Source organism: Podarcis erhardii (genome assembly GCF_964252035.2).
Source record: "Podarcis erhardii genome assembly, chromosome: 10".
Classification (NCBI taxonomy): domain Eukaryota; kingdom Metazoa; phylum Chordata; class Lepidosauria; order Squamata; family Lacertidae; genus Podarcis; species Podarcis erhardii.
Window position 1 is genome coordinate 36,033,330 of NC_138500.1, and position 14,325 is coordinate 36,047,654.

General features: G+C 40.5%; 1 protein-coding gene across 1 annotated transcript in view; it reads right to left on the reverse strand.

Moving 5' to 3' along the window:
- The window catches only part of LOC309350999 (uncharacterized protein), a 103,535-nt gene that overhangs the window by 5,670 nt on the left and 83,540 nt on the right, over window positions 1-14,325 (reverse strand). Inside the window, exon 8 of the mRNA XM_081878341.1 lies at window positions 3,607-3,705. The gene's annotated coding sequence lies outside the window, so the exon portion shown is untranslated. The remainder of the gene's footprint in view (window positions 1-3,606; window positions 3,706-14,325) is intronic.

Genomic DNA, 14,325 nt, shown 5'->3' on the forward strand with positions numbered 1-14,325 from the left:
GGACATACAAAGAATTGAACCATGGACCTTCTGTCTGCAAAGCTCTGCCACTGAGCTAAGACCCCTCCTTGCTAAGATACCAGGTATCTTATTTCATTCCACCCAAATACGTGATTACAGCAATCTCAGTGGAGGAAAGACTTATTATTCAGACAAAAGGGGACAAAGACACAGAAATCTGCAGTCACGGTTCGCTAAGGAAGATAATTGGACACTTCATTTCCTCTGTGGCAATGCTCATTTTTTAAAAACAGGGTAACACACTTTGGACTATAAAGAAATTATAATGAAAGAAGACAGCATGAGCAAACATGGACCATTTACCTTTTGAACGCGGTTACTTGATGATATTCTTTGTGTTTTATGAAAGATCAGGCTCATTAAGAAAGACAATGATTTTGGAAATGAGCTTACATCGAAATGAAAGTCTTAAAGCGTGGTCGCTAACAACTGCGCCAGGTAATGTTGTGTTTTGAAATGCTGACAGTGTACCTGGTCTTTAGTGCCAGTGAAACATCATAGACACCCCCAGTCTCAGCACCTGTGTGCTGGTGCAAGAGGTCAAAGGAATAAGTAATAGCATGTGGGTGGTCTAATTTAAAAACGAGCTAAGAAGTACACTGTGGACATGCCTAACTGAACAAGGCAATCAATACCAATTGACATAAAAGGTGATGAATTAAACCATTGAAGACACCTTTAAAAATTATAGTACAAAATAATTTAAAAATGACTTCACTCCAGATTTGGCAAAGTGCAACCTGTTTTGTGCAATGACTGTGGTTCTTTTTGAATAAGGATGCATATCAAAGGTTTAATGGGGTATGCATGCATTTTAAATTGCAGTGTAGGCATGATGAAGATCAGAGAGCTAGGATTTCTGATAATATACCTCAAAAGGGTTATTTTTTGTTTCAGAAGATTGGAGAGCTGCTGCCTGCAACAGTGCACAATACCAAGTTTCAGGGGTGTTAGTAGGTGCTTAAAAGACTTGGGACACAGACCCATAACACACGTTTGCATAAATATATACTATGCTTCTGGGAAAATTAAGAGAGAAGGTGTATGGAATCTCACTGGAACTGGAATCCGCCAAAGTCCCCAACTACTCTGTAAGCAAAGTTATTAAAATGTGTGGATTTTTTTTTAAAGTATGGGTGAAAGGGGCAGAAGATCCAGGGCTTGGCACCAAAGACCCAGAGCTAACAACACTTATTTTAAGCTACCAGGACCAATGGACTGCCTGCCTGTGGTAGCTTCGTTTGCTCACAAATCTGATTTGACACACCGATGTCCCTGGCAGGGTTGGAGTAGCAGACCCAGTCCAACCACAAAGTGGCATCTCCTCTTGCCCCGCCACCTCTTTAGCCGACAGAGAACTGGTGGTAGAGGCAGCGTAGCAGGTGAGGTGGTAGTGGCGGCAGGGAGGGACGGCACTTCCTATTTCACCTCAAGCAGTAAAATGGGATGCGCCAGCCCTGTGGAATAGAATACATCTTCCAGAAATCATGATTTTCCTGCAATTAATTAAGAACACAAAACAGAAGAGCCTTCTAGATCAGGCCAATTGCCCATCGATTCCAACATCCTACTCTCACAGCGGCTAACCAGATGCCTACAGGAATCCTAAAAGCAGGTCCTGAGCACAACAACACTTGTATAATATCACATTGGCTGAAGGCAATGTAGAGTTGCACCAACTAGATTTTGCCTGTCATCATCACCGTCATCATTTGCACTGTAATTGTTACACATAGGAAAGGCAATGCCTCACAAGCACGGAAGTCTCTTTATTACAATAAGCTATAGCTAGTCACATAGGATTCTCCAAGTACTACAGAAGCCACTGGGTCAGGCTTCCTTTTTGATCAGAGCAAGGAAATCCTGCTCTTGCTGGCCACCAATTGATTTTACCTTGTTCTCTCTCCACTTTTGCCTTGCAACCTGCCTCAGTCAGCCACAACCCGAGCTCAACACAATCCAGATCTAACAAACAGCCCTTTTTTCTTAAGCCATTAATAAGTGACAAAGCAGTAGGAGTCACATATCTGGTTCAACAAGTGCTCAACAAGTGAGGTTGTTCACATTTTCAGTGACAGGAATGTATTATGGGGCTTCTAGATATTTTCTGAATCAACATCATTTCTCCACATTCAGAAGAGAGGATGTGAAGGAAACATAACATACACATGTGTACCATTTCCTCTCAAGAACCACAAGTGGATAGCAAGGGCTAACTGTGCAATGGCCTAATCCATGGAAACTTTGTCATGCAGATGCTGCTGTGATGAATGAAAGGGATGTCTGGCTGTGCTAATAGAAACAAACGGAACAAACGGAACACTTCTAAGCCTATTGATTTCAGTTTCACTGACTGAGATCAATCAGATTTTAAAAGGCTTATGTTTGGCTGGATTGTATACATATTTGGGTCCAATATGGTGTTAGCAGTTTGCCTGGTATTAAGTGCAAGTGCTGTTGAACCTTTTAGAAACAGTGACCACAGAACTGTCAAATTCAATATTTGTGGGATGTGAGTGTCCAATCCTGTCACATTTGATTTTCAAATGCTCTGCCAGCTTCTGCCAACCTAGCAGTTTGAAAGCACGTGAATGCAAGTAGGTAAATAGGTACTGTTGCGACGGGAAGGTAAGTGTCATTTCTGTGCACTTTGGCACTTGTCACGGTGTCCCATCGTGCCAGAAGCATTTTAGTCATGCTGACCACGTGACCCAGAAAGCTGTCTGTGGACAAACACTGGCTCCCTTGTCCTGAAGCGAGATGAGCGCCGCACCCCATAGTCGCCTTTGACTGGACTTAACCGTCCAGGGGTCCTTTAGCTTTTTTACCTTTATTCTCTAGTATCAGAGGTGGTGTGTCTCTGAATACCAGTTGCTGGGGAACACAAGTGGGAAGAGTCCCATTGAGCTCATAACCTACTTGCAGGTTTCCTACTGTGCGAACAGGATGCTGCACTGGATGGAGAACGCAGCCATCATGGCCAGTGAGCCTCAAAGTGGGAATGGGTGTCTAATTTAGCATCAGCAATGTAAATACTGTAGACAGATGATTACATGCACAGATCTCTGAACTGAAATGCATGAATATTGGCTAGATAAAACACAAAGTAAGCTTTTATTATCTTAAGAACTTCCAGGGACTTCTGTACCTTTTTTGGTAAATGTGTTCTTAACTTCCAGTTTCTATTCTATTCTATTCTATTCTATTCTATTCTATTCTATTCTGTTCTATTCTAGTCTAGTCTATTCACTGAAGCTTAAAAAAAAGAAAAGGCTAGAGCAGCTGTCTGTTTGTGTGTTTCACTTGGGTGACTCACTTATTTACCGGACCATTGTGTGTATCACGTTTGATAACTAAAGGGAAATCAATTTAACACAAATAACTTTTAAACTCATTCACCAGCACCTCGCCCCAACTTCTTAATAATCCACAGAGTGCAGCAGCACAGCTAAGTTTAGAAAGTTTTATAGAATGAAAGCAACTGAAGCATAAATCACCCAGGATGGCAAAGAACTGAGATGCAGGTTGGAGATGAAATCTAAAAACTAATTAAATTCAACAAGCGCCTCTCAAAAGGCAACATACCAGCTTAGCCTCCCATGCTAATATCACATTTTTGGAGAATGTAATAAATGGAGGGTCTTTCATGGCTGTAGTTTTCACAGTTTGATTGTACAGCAAAACCTGAGTGGGGAAGAAGGGGGTGTGGGAAGAGAAACACAACCAAGATTAGATGCATGGATTACAGTATTGAAAAGATGCCAAGGTCGAGATAAAAAGAATAGATAAATTAAGGCTTGCGAGGAGCTGAATTTGAAGCCAACTAGCAAAAAAGGATTGAACCTTATTACCTCTAGTCACTGAGAAATTCCCCAGATGGTTGGACGTAATTTGAAAAGGTCAGGGGGGGAAATCCTTCACAGTGTTATAGCTTCATGGTTTAAGGGCGTACATTTTGTGAGGTGCCAACTCTAATCATTTTTATTGACTTGCTATCGAAAGACAGACAAAGGAGAGGCACGGCAGACAGTCAACATACCGTATATCCTGTCTTCTCAAGAAAAAATCTGAGAATTTTCTGAATCTTAAAAGTCTGCTTTATGATAAAACAGATCACAGATAAATCCGATTTGCACGTCTCATGTTCATTTGGCATATGATGTGAGAATAAACTCAGTGCTCCTAAGAATTTAAAAATCAGATTAAATTTAGCAAGTAAATTGTATTTATCGAAACTCCAGACCATTTACAAGGATTACGGGAGCAACCCTAACACCCCTGATGTGGATGACTGGGGGAGGTTGGACTGAAGCACAGACACCTCTCTGTTGACTTTCATCAACAGAGGTAAGAATCACTGAGGGGAGGAGCTTCAATGCCGCCAGGCTGATCTCTACCCAAGCAAACAGGAGGCTACAGAGGGTTTCACAGGTGGGCCAGAGCTAAGTAAGACAAGGATCTTCTGTATCTTATGCCATTCTGTTTTCAGGTGAGGGGCCTGTTTCAAGCTTCTCTATTGCACCAGCTTGGAAGAGAACAGAGCCTTCCCACCTTCTGCCATGACTGGCTGGAGTCCCCAGGGCTTTGGATGTGGTGGTTGCTCTGCTTTTCCAATTGTCCCCTGCGTAGGGTTAGGTTCTGACTGAAATCCTAGGCATGCTTTACTTGGGAATAAGCCCCAATGTAGTCATGAATGGATAATAGTATTAAACTTGTTTTGGAAGGAATTGGAATTTACCATACAGGAAGGGGTTCAACAATTTGGATCTGAAAGTGGTAGTTATTTAAAGTGGTAGTTCTTAAAACTATGCCCCCTGATTTAATGTACTCTTTGCTGTTAGAAGGGCTGGATTTTTTTAAAAAAAAATCTATTAAATTTGTTTAATGTTAACCTATCCAAATGACTTGCAATCAACATGGCAGCATCAGAATTATAGCCAGGCTTTCTTCTCCTCATGCAATTTCAATCCAGTAAGATGTACAACACATAAATTCTATCATCCACTAAACCTTGATGAAGATTAATTAACATTAGATTTTCTTTCACTACAGAGTCATTTGTCTTGCAGCCGTACCACGCAAAATCAGTATTCACTGTTCAATTGCTGCAAGACATTTGTAATGGACTTTTCAAAGTATGGTTCTGTGACTTCATCTGCCACATTATGTTTATGGAACCTGCCTCAAATCTCACTAAACAGTTTCCACTTGAATAGGAAAGAGATTTCCATATCTTTCCATATTTCCTCTGCCTATGACCAATACATTCAGAGCAACAGACAACCAAACTGTACTTTTTCAACCCTCCAGCATGATGCCATTTTAGAAGACAGAAAGGGTTAACAGACCACACTTATTAAAAGGAATGTGAAGACTGAGCATTGTTTCAGTAACTGAAGTTGAGGCTTTCAAATAAACTGGGACTGTCTGGTGCTGCGTGTGTGTGTATAGATACGTGTGTGTGTGTGTGTGTGTGTGTGTGTGTGTGTGTACAATTTTTTAAAACAACAACAGTTCCTTCAATTATTTAAAGGGTTGAAACAAGAAAACTATTTGCATATGTTAACCAGGGAAAATTAAACATGCATTTAAACAGTTGAACTGCAATGCTTTGAAACTGAAATTAGTCAGTGTTTAAAGTTGTCCCCCACTGTTGCTGTCGCGGAGCGTAAAGAGACAATAAAGCCATGCCTGAATACTCTGGAAGTAGCAAGTAAAGCCTGGAGCTTAGTTAAACAGCAGACACTTTGATAAGATGCCTGAGAAGGTATCTACTACTATGGCAACCTGCCTTCACTTTAACTTCATCTGCTGATGCCCTTCTCTGAGTGAGCCCTCCTTCAAAGGGTGAGGCAGATGTCAACTAAGTAAGGAACTTTTCCAGCTGCGGTAACCCAGTTCTGGAATTCTTTAGAAATCCTCATTTGCAACCGAGGTGATTGTCTCTTAGGTGCCAGCTAGAAACATCTTAAGCAGGATACATCTGTAAGCTTTTATTTCTTGCTTTTGAGGACTGACAAATCACTCTTATTTCCACTCCATGTCACGGTCAAGTGTTCACCTATCAGTCTGCTCTATCCCATTCCCACATAAATGTGCTATTTAATAAAACAAATCTACACAAAATGTCACATTTAAAGAGGTTTTTAACATGTGTTTTCTTTCAAATAACTATAATTATCACTATTAAAACAATAAATTATAAAAGACAGCTCTCTCACAACAGAGACAGCACAAAACAATCTTCTGGATTTAACACAAAAGCCTTGGTGAACAAAAAGGTCTTCACCTGGCATCAGAAAGAAGCCACCAGATGAACTTCTTCTTGGTGAGGTGATTCCAAAGACAGAGCGCCATATGGAAAAGGCCCTTTGCTTAATAGTCACTTCACGTTATATGTTGGAAGCAGGATCTCCAAAGGGACTGTTAAGGTTCAGGAAGGCATCTGCAAGAGGAGGCAATCTTTCAGGTAACCTGGTCGTAAGCCATTCAAAGCTACATTGATTTAGACCAGCTCTGGGTTTGTAAATGGATATGGAACTAGTGCAGTTGTTAAGTCACTGGCATACTACAATCAAAATATCCAGTCCCATTTAATAATCTTGTGGTTCTGTTTTGTGGTTCTGTGCATGGTGACCTCATGTACAATTGTCTAAGAAGAGTTTCCCGAATGTGAATAACTATGGCAAAACTCATATCTTTATTCCTTCAGCAACTGGAATTTCCCATGACATCACAGCAGCTCAGCCAATTACTGCCAGCAGCTCCCCGCCACCCAGATAAACACAGCTCTTTATAGTACAGATAAAGATGTTTTAAGAACGCAGCTCAGTTTTGAGTGACTCCTCCTGATTTACAGGCCTAACTGTGTTGGCCACTGGATATCTCATTTGGTTCTGTGACTTATGCATTGGGTTGTTAATAGCCTATAGATAGGATAATAAATAGCTGGAACTTTCATTAAAATTACAACCAGACATTATTTGGGAAGAGCTGACATGCATTATATTACTGAGAATATATCCAGGCTTGATCATCTCTAAAAGTGCTCATTAAAATATTCACAAAACTGCTTAGAAGCATAGCTTTTTGTATTTCAACCCTTTAAAAAGAAACTAGACAGTTAAGGGGGCTCTGGAAAATGTATGGTTCACTTGCTAACTGCAATGTTTATGCATTAGAGTCAGCTTACCCACTAAGAAAAAATGAGAGATATTTGGAGGCAGATAATAAAAATAGAAAAGCCTTGTGAATCTATTGTATATACAAGTTTCATTTTACCAAATCTCTCATGTGAACATTGATTTAGCTCCAGGCAATAATATCATGAGAATAAGCTTTCAAAAATGAGGTTTGGGAACAATGCGATTAAATTTTGTATGTGCTGCAGCAGAATCTGATTAATATTTCATCACCTTTAAAAGAGAAAAAAGGTGTAAAGAATTCTTTGTCCTTTACAAATCATAGTAGCTTATTTTAGCATTTCGTTTGAGTGATTAGTGCTTGCAAATCAGAACCAGAATATAAACCTTAGATAAAACAATCAACGTTGTTTTAAAGGGGAGTGCTAATATTTTATCCCATCAAATACTTTTCAAGATTAGACTTCTAAGCACCTCCACAATCCTGGTAGACAAATTTCAAGAATACAACCAAAAGAGCAAATACAGTACTAGAAGACTTACAGCACAATCTTATGCATGTCTACTCAGAAGTCCCATTGGCTTCAATGAAACATATTTCCAGCACAGGAGCATAGGCATGAAGCCTACATTTGCCAGTAAAAAGGAAATGCAAGAAAGATCAGCAAAGCTACACAACCTACACCATACTGAGTATTTTATAGAAAGGCAGGGTATAAATGTCAAAAATAAATAACAATAGAGGGGGATTCTAGCATTCCAATATGAGTCAACCTCTACCTAGTCAGAAGGTATCAGATTTTCAAAGACATTTCAGCTCTGAGGATACAATCTTTGAATTTATGTGCCCCACATCAATATTTCATTTTGAAAATGACAAAATGCAGGTGCTCATTTCCCCAGGGCTCCTATCGCACACAGATACATGCCAAATCAGTGTGCTCAACATGCCATTTTGTCAATTCCCAAGAATATCACTTCTGATCTAAATCTGCTTGCAAGATCAACTGTCATGCGAAACAAGCGCCAGTAAATCCTAATCCCTATGACAATATGGACCTTCTTTTTCTTATTGCTTTTCCAAATTGGCAGTAGCTACTACACTTCTACAGGCATTACTAATGTGTGTTGATTTAACATACCAGGATAGCACACAATGCAGATGAATGCACTGGCTCTGCTGCTCTGTCATTTATCAACTCTGCTCTACCCAAGTGTTTTAGAACCCTGATTTTTTGGGTGGCTTCCATGACTGCAGAGGTTCCTGGCTTTAGAAGGTTCCTCTTTAACTCATAGCTGATAAAAATGTTGAGCAGGCAGAGCTCTCATGCTCATGCTACACCTTCCCTTATGTATTTCTTTAACACATATTACAAATACCCGAGGGGGAGCAATTGTTCTTAAGGACTTCTGGGAGACCGGATGGCTGTTTACACAATTTAGCAATGCAAATCCAAATTGTGTATCTATACAGCATGAAAATATCACAACAGGCGACTATGATAACAATGGTTGATAGAAAAGGTTTAATAATGGTTGGCAGTAATTGTTTAATAATTTACTGGAGAGGGATAGACACATACCATTTCCCATCTTTTGACTAATGTCAGGAGTTTATAGCATCTACCTTGCACACTACATAAATGAATTTCAATAGAGACAAATATAAAGTTCTACATTTAGGCAGGAAGAACCAGCTGCACAAATATAAGATGTGGGCACCTGGCTTGTTAGTAGTACATATGAAAAGAATCTCAGAGTCTTAGTAGACCACAAGCTTAACACAAGTCAACAATGTGATGAAGAAGCAGAAAAGAAAAGAAAAGAAAAAAGAAAAAAGAAAAAAGAAAAGAAAAGAAAAGAAAAGAAGCTAATGCTATTCTAGGCTGCATCAACAGAAGGAACAGTCCCACTTTATTCTGACCACACTTGGAATATTGTGTCCAGTTCTGGACACCACAAGTTAAGAAGGATATTAACAAGTTAGAATGTGTACAGAGGAGGGTGTCTAAGATGACCAAGGATGTGAAAACCAAGCCTTATTAAGAATGGTTGAGGGAGTTGGGTATATTTAGCTTGGTAAATAGGAGACTAAGAGGAGCTATGATAGCCATCTTCAGATATCTAAAGGGAAGACAGAGCAAGCTTGTTTCCTCCTGGTCCAGAGGCTACGATCCTCAGGGTCTCGTCCAGCCCCACAATTCTATGATTCTATTATTTAGTTTTTCTTTTAATTAGGGGCTTAAATCTAAATTCATTTAAGAAGCAGCTTTCAACAAATGTCCTTAGGCATAATTAGTTTAAATACTATTAAATATTGTTATGAGTTTGGAGACAAGGGTAGGCTGTATGCTTGAGGCCCCTTCTAATTCCTGGATACAGGACAGATTCAATTCCTGGAAGAGCCAAGCTAGCTTCCTGGTGGGGTAATGGCTTTCTAAGGATGGGCTATTAAGGAAACAAAGGAAGTTGCTCTGTGCCAAAGAGAAAATGGATGGGCCCCCTGCCCTGAACTCACTGGTAGTTAGGAAGACAAAGGATAGAGTTGGGAGTTGTGTGTGAGAGCGAGAGGCAAGAAGCAGCAAGTTGCAGGATGGGCAGCTGGGAGAGACAGAGCCGTGCCCAATTCCTGTTTGAATCGATCCTGCAACTGTGGGAAAAGCAAAAACTTTTTGGGGTGTCAATGCTGCAAGCCCCTCTATTGTAGGCTCAGGTTGTGTATTTGTGTAAACAGACCATGTATCATAAAGATACCACAATCTCAACTGCCCCTCATTCCAAGGAAACCAAACCCTTCAAAGGAGCCCTGGAACCCCTGGAATCTTGCATCGTCCAGAGATTGGGTGTCATGCAACAATATACTTCTGCTTGAGGTTCTGTGAAGAAGGAAATATTACAATCTGCACCTCCTCCAAATGTGATGATTACCAGCTTCTTTCAACACAAATGACATGTATATGATATGAAACTGATATATTAACATAATTTTCTAGTGAGTTTAACTGATCAAGACATAATGAGGAAATCAGCCTTGTGTCTGCAGAGGAGAAATAAGAATGGTTGTTGATCTTGCTGTGACACTGCGACCCTTGTAGGATCTAGAACTGACATAAGCGATATCTTGAGGATCAGACCTCTAAAATCCCTTATGCGTTGGAAACTTTGCTGACAATACTTTTGCTGAATGGTTTTCACAGAAACACACAGCATTACGGCTTCTTCTGCTGATATCACTAAAACAAGGTCCAATATTTTATCAACCTCTGTTCAGCTTTAGCTGCAGAGTTGCTTCCCTCTAGCTCTGCAGTTTCCTATCTTTATTAGTCTTGAATTATTTAATACTTATATTTCAGTAGCACCAAGAGACTGTGAGGGGGCTCACTGGAGCTGTTGTGCTTTGCATTGCACAAAGACAGGCATCATTCTTGCCCTAAAGGTCTTATAAGCAAGTTAAAAAAATATGCTGCAAGATTGTTACTATTTGACCTTGATATTTTCATGTTATCCCATCATTTTCTCACCTATAAGACATTGATGCTGCATTTTGTTGTTAGACTGATATGTAATCCTTAGGCTCAAATCCTAACAACATTTATGAAGTAATCCTATTAAACTGCATGGGATTTCCTTCTGAGTAAACGTGATTAGGATTCAACTCTTTCTTCAAGTGTCTTAAGAGTGCTGCAACCATGTATTGCACAAATAGGCAATTCCTGGTAATGTTTGTATAATTCTCAATCTGTACAAACACCTTATCATGTACAAACATTCCTAGTAGTTACACTTTAGGCTGTACAGGTGAGGGAATTACAGAACTGTATTTTTTTAAAAGAAAAATTCTCTGCACAAAGAAAACCATAAAGAGTTATGGCTAGACTTATCTCTGCCATACAAGTTTTCTACGTATGAGAGGGCTTTCTTTGAGGAGGATGAGCATTCAAAAGCACAATGCCTCACCAACAGTCTAAAATGGTGCAGCCCACGAATGATTCCACCACATAATAAAGTGGTTTGTGTAGCTTAAGTCTGACAAAGCAGGGTCAGCAAACAAAAAAATGACATAATATCTCTGTCACCACAATGCAGTGGGTTTTTATTGATTACAATTTTAACTTATCCTTTCCAGTGCTGGATTAAACCCTGTGGAGACCCCTAGGTAGTCGAAATCTTGGCCCCTCTCATGTGTGTGCTCTAGTGGGATAACACTGAACTAAGAAAGCTTGATTATAATTTTATTTCAAGATCAAGTCAATATTATTTTGATCTGTTGTTGCAGGACCCCTAAAAGGCATGGGGGCCATAGGCCAGTGCCTACTCTGCCTATTTGGTTATCTCAGAGCAATGTACAGAGTTCACCCATTGTGGCCTTACAACGACCCTGTAGGTTGGACTGAGAGAAGGTTGTGGCAGAGCAAGAATTTCAGCCAGAATCCATCTGGTTAAATCTGTTCTCGCCGCTGCAACTCACTCTTAAGGAACACAAGAACAGCCCTGCTGGACCAAAGGGCTTTTTAGTAAAGCATCCTGTGTACTTCAGTGGCTAGCCAGGTGCCTAAAGGAAGCTCACAAGCAAAAATGAGCACAAATGCCTTCTCCCACTGATGCTCTCCAGTCATATTCAGAGGCACACTACAGCTCATCCTGGAGATAGTCTACAGCCCATCATAGCAGCTTCCATGAATTTGTTTAACCCCATTTAAAGCATTCTATGTTGGGGCTATCACCATATCTTATAGGAGCAAATTCCATAATTTAACAATGTGCAGAAGCACTTCCTCCTTTTTCATCCTGAATCTTCTACTAGTCAGCTTCATTGGAGAACCTCAAATTCCAATATTATGAGGGAGGCGGGGACATCTCTCTAGCCACTTTCTCAGCAACAGAACACATTAATCTTCACACCCTTACAGCCAACTCAGATTTTCAAAAATATATGCAACACGGTCATTCAAAGATGTAAGCTTTTCATATAAAAGGTTGGAGCAGTTGTCCTACGCAGCTGATTTTGCAGGAAGAGCAGCAATTTCATATTTTTTTTAATGAAAGAGGCAAAGCATTTTCTTCCACAGGTGTCAAGCCCTGAGGATAAACTGAGATTTGTTTTAAAAGGAAGAAAATGCTTCCAATCTGCTTCTTGAAGTCACAGCAGAGAGGAGAGAGAACAGGGAAAGTATGAGAGTGACGTTCATGGGACGCGGGTGGTGCTGCGGGTTAAACCACAAAGCCTAGGACTTGCCGATCAGAAGGTCGGCGGTTCGAATCCCCATGACGGGGTGAGCTCCCGTTGCTCGGTCCCTGCTCCTGCCAACCTAGCAGTTCGAAAGCATGTTGAAGTGCAAGTAGATAAATAGATACCGCTCTGGCAGGAAGGTAAACGGCGTTTCCGTGCGCTGCTCTGGTTCACCAGAAGCGGCTTAGTCATGCTGGCCACATGATCCAGAAGCTGTACGCCTGCTCCCTCAGCCAATAAAGTGAGATGAGCGCAGCAACCCCAGAGTCGGCCACGACTGGACCTAGTGTAAAGTACCTTTACTTTACACTAGACTATGGTTTAATATTACAACGACACCAGCAGGTCTTTTATCCTTGGGGAACTGCCAAGGTCTCAGAAGCCTAGTAAGGCCCACTGCTACCTGTCCTGGATCCTCCTAGTCAGTGGCGTAGCGTGGGTTGTCAGCACCCGGGGCAAGGCAAGTGATTTGCGCCCCCTAACCCGTGGATTTGCGCCCCCTAACCCGTGGATTTGCCCTAACCCCAGAAGTTGCGCCCGGTGCGGCCGGCCCCCCCTGCACCCCCCACGCTACGCCACTGCTCCTAGTGCACTAAGAGTAAAGGACAGATGCTCAGAGTGCTGACAATTTAGCCAGGTAAGGCCACAAGGACTAACCAAGAAAGTACACTTTTCCCAAAGCCACTTTAGTCCTGGAGTCAACCTTCTGTCCATCAGCAACCTCTGGTCATGGCTGGGAAACCTAAATAAAATGAGCTCAGAATGAACTCAAGACAGCACTTAAACTATTGTGTCTAAGGCCAGGAAGATATGTAACCAGAGGGCAATGAGATTACTAGTCAGTCTCTGTTTTTCAGATTCATATTCATGGTGCTAAGGATGGGGAATAAATTATGTTTGGTCACATTTTAATTTGAACCTACCTACCTTGCATTTCCCCAAACAGTACATGAAATGAGTGATCCTGTAAAATTCACATCATGAATTTTGTGATCTTCTAAAAAAGAAAAAAAAGTGTGTACAGAATGAGTGTATAAAATGCATATATTTTTGGATTCAAACATACAAAAATGATTATATTAGGAAAAATTGCTTGCAAACATGTGGATACTAGGAAACTGCATAAAAGTCTGTATAACAGTAGAAATGTGTCCTAAAAGGATAGCCTTTTCAGAGGAAAAAAATCACAAACTTGATTCAGAAATGTGGCAAAGTAAACTTAAGACTGGGAGAAAGAGGAGAGAGAAACTGAAATTAACAGTTTTGTCTATCCCTTTCTTACGCTATTCCTTAATCAGATCTTCATGCCCCTGAAAGATATAGGAGCACTTTTCTTGGTCCCATGAACATCTTCCAGGTGACACACTAATGTACTTAGTGCAAAGTACTCCTAGTAATCAGAACTCTTGGAAGATCTGAGCACTGCCATGCTAGCTTCAAAATATAAATTCTGGTTTTGTTGTCATAGTATTCACTATGATTTTTTAAGCAAGGAGTTCCAAAACAATGTCTATGTTGTCAATAAAGCACAATATTGATATTTAACACTAGAAGTAAATCACAAGAAACCCAAACGACTTCCCATCTGCTCTCATGAATTAACTTTAGGAAATCGTATGTAATATAGAGATTTCTGTCTGCATATCATAAAGCCCTGACATATCCAGGCTTTCATTAAAAAGGCCCTGAGATGTGACTTGAATAACAATCTGTCTCAGCTAATTAGTATTTTCAGTTCAGCATATTCACTTTCAGACGTATTGCTGTTTGCACATGGTAATTTAGGTAAACAGATCCCATCCACAGCTGCATCAATTAACACTGCTAATCAAAACTGAATTCAGGTAATTAGGCACATTTATGCAAAAAGTGTGTAATTTAGGGGGGAAGCTGGATCCTGTAGTAATAGTTCAATAAGCAGAAGTCTTTTCT